Genomic DNA, 3,505 nt, shown 5'->3' on the forward strand with positions numbered 1-3,505 from the left:
TCTCCAAGTTATATCTCGTTTACACTGTGAACGAGATGAATTTACACGTATCTTGTTTACAGCGTGAACAAAATATACACGTATGACGTTTACGTGTCTTATCTCATTTACATTGTAAACGAAATATGTGTAAATTCATCTCATACACAGTGTAAACGAGATATAACAAGGTGATGAATTTCAGTATTTACTTTTAAAATTATTTAATTTGGTAATTAATATATTTATTTTATTTATTAAAATAAAAAATTCGTAGTTTTCAACCACATGAATTTAAAATAAAAAGATATGCAATATTGAATATATTAAAATGTTTTTTTTTTAAGATTACTGAAGGTTCTCAGTCTCAATTATTTTCAACAAAATAAATTAAAGTATTAAATAAAACATGTAAAACATACAAATTAGGATAATATTGTAAACATTAAAAATACTTTTTCATGAGTTTAACTAAAAAACTTGCGATAAGGATTCCAATTTTTGTTTTATTGTTTTCATTTCATTTAGTATCTTATTGTGAAAATATATCCAATATTAATCAGTTTTATTTGAAACCAAGGCAAGCAAAAATTCATTTTAGACTCGGCTAAAAAAGAAAAAAAAATTCAAAATTTTAATTATTAATACAAAAAAGTACAATTTTTTTAAATCAAATTTGACAACTTTTCAAAATTTTATTTCACTGTGGTAGTCTTATGCATGTGAATGTGATGCATTATAAAAGGCCTAATATATATCATTTGCAATTTGTAAGCTTTCAAAATATAGTAGTGATCCTGATACTAACCACTGGAAAGAAATACAAATGATTTTAGAATATCTTAGAAAAGACAAAATGAGCTTGATCAAGATTACTACAAGCTAGTATTTTGCAAATTTCATTAAATTATTTTTTTAAAAATTTAAATTGATAAAAAAAACATAAATAGTTATATCTTTAACATACTCTTTAAATAAGAGTTTTTTTTAATTTCTTTGAATTTTTAGACAAATTTTTTTTCTTATAATTTGTTTTATGCCGCTAATTTTTTTTCTTTTGGGTCTAATAAAAATTAAACTCTAAATTTTTTGGTTATAAAAATTATGATATCATGTCATGAAATATTTTTTTCAAAGGCTTAAGTTATTTTTTTCATAATATTCTCCAACTTAGTAAGTTAAGGACAAATTCGCTGTGAATTTAAATTTTATTTAATAGTTTAATAAATAAGTTGTTGTCAATCAGTGATAGAGTTTGAAGAGATTTTTTGGAGGGCAAAAAGTTTTAACATAAAATTATATATAAGAGAACGAAATCTCAAAATAACGAAAACGAAAAGGGAAAGAAATATTTTAAATCTGGTAGTTAGATATACGCGCGATGTTATATAGCGCGTGTAATCAACGTACCTGAAGCAGCGCGTATTTTGATCTTATTGTTTAATGAACTTGTAAGGCATACAAGCCATTAGGGCTTGTATGCAGAGCTTTTCCGATAAAGTTATACTTAATATAAGGGGTTAACAAAATTAGTTAACTTAATTTACACCGTTTATTATTTTATTTTTGAAATATAATTTTTAATTTAAAAAAGTCTATTAAAATCCAAGTCTAATATATTAATGTTTAAAATAAAAAATAATTGAATAAATAGAGTTAATTTCACAAACTTAATATAAAAATATGAGACTTAAATCAATTGAACTACATTTATTCTTTTGTAATAATACTGCTAGTTCTCTTATAAAAATTTTGGGAGACTATAGCTCCTTTATTGTCGAAACTAAGCTCCTCTCCTTTGTCTAATAATATATCTCTGACAATAACGATTTCCAAGTATTAACGAAATAATGATATNAAGTGTTAAATCTCTTGATTTTTTCATGATGTATTAATGCTTGGATAATTAGTGCAAGTGATGACAACAGACCACCAATCAAGGCAATAATAATATATATCTTTGAATTGTGATTGTCAAGGTTAATTAATAATAACATATTCTGTTATATTAGTTAAGATTTCTCACTTTACCCTTATTAGCTTGTGTATGTAGTATACATATATGGCGTAACACAATGTACATTCAATAAGCTTAATCATAGTGATTCATTCAGTTTATTATAATCATTTCACTTCTCTATGAAATATTCTTTCTTCATGCTCAAGTCACTATCTTAATAGTGATAGTGAAATAAATTTTATCATGTTCAGGGCTTGACTAAATTTTATCATGTTAAGATAAGATTATGTGAAATAGTTAATTAGTAATTAGTGATATAATCAGGTCAGCCTCCTGGATTACCTTGAGTTTACCATAATTTGTTATAACTTCATCAATTTGGGTTAAACTATGATGGGAGGGTTCAAATCATACAATTATTTATGTTCTACTTTAATTTTCTTACTATAAAGATGTTATAAACGAGCGAGTGTCTAAGAGCATTATTAAGGTTGTAAAACAAAAACTTTTAGTTGAAAATATAAAAATGTTAAATTATCAATGCTTATATTCAATCTATTAAATGTTCCAAAATTTATAATCACAAAAAATAATCTTTTTCTTTAAAACAATCGTTAAAAAAAATTAAGAAAAAAATCTAATGAAAATTTTGTTCACCGTATGAATCTTAGGAGGTACAATTTTATGAATGAAATTCATTTACAAGATTAGAATTTAATTTTAATACACTATTAATGCAAAATAATTTTATAAGTGTATTCAATTATAAAATATTACATCAACAAAAATAACTCATTTTTGCATTGACTAATAAGTGAATGGTCATCTAAAAAAATTAAATAGATGTAATTGAACGACTATATAAAACGTTTTATATTATTAGTGTATTATTATATATAGTATTTTAAAAATATTATTTACACATAAAAAATCAATTACTAAATCAGTTTAATGCATATTCTACATTAATAAATGATTTTAGTATATTCCTAATAGAGTTTATATAATTTAATTAAAAGAAGTTATGCTATAGGCCAAAATATAAGTAACAAAAGAGGGATGGGGCAATACATGATTAATGATAATGACAATCGATGATTAATAAAAAGTCATACATATATATACATAGCATTTTGGCAAATTCTATATGGCACATAGCTAGAATATGCTTCTAACATGTTTTCATTTCAATATTTCATGCATGAAACCAAGAAGAAAAAACCCATGTTTTCATTTCAATGCATAAGTGTGAAACAAAAACGATAAGATATATAGTAGTATTTCATTTTCTCCCACATGATGTTGGCTCAACTTTTTTGAACATATATATTGTTTCATTTAATTAGTTTCATTCATATAGCGCTTTCGTAAACCAACGTGGCTTTCCATAACAAATATTTCAAACACATAAATTAAAAATTAAAAATAAATAAAATAGACTTCACTAAATTCCTTGTAAAGTTCCATTCAGTTACCTTTGAGAGAGATATATGCTTTATCTTTTTTTTTGGTATGAAAATGATTGCATTATTGTTTCCTCTTCTTATTACTATTATATATATATAT

Source organism: Arachis ipaensis, chromosome B01 (assembly GCF_000816755.2).
Source record: "Arachis ipaensis cultivar K30076 chromosome B01, Araip1.1, whole genome shotgun sequence".
In the NCBI taxonomy this organism is placed as follows: domain Eukaryota; kingdom Viridiplantae; phylum Streptophyta; class Magnoliopsida; order Fabales; family Fabaceae; genus Arachis; species Arachis ipaensis.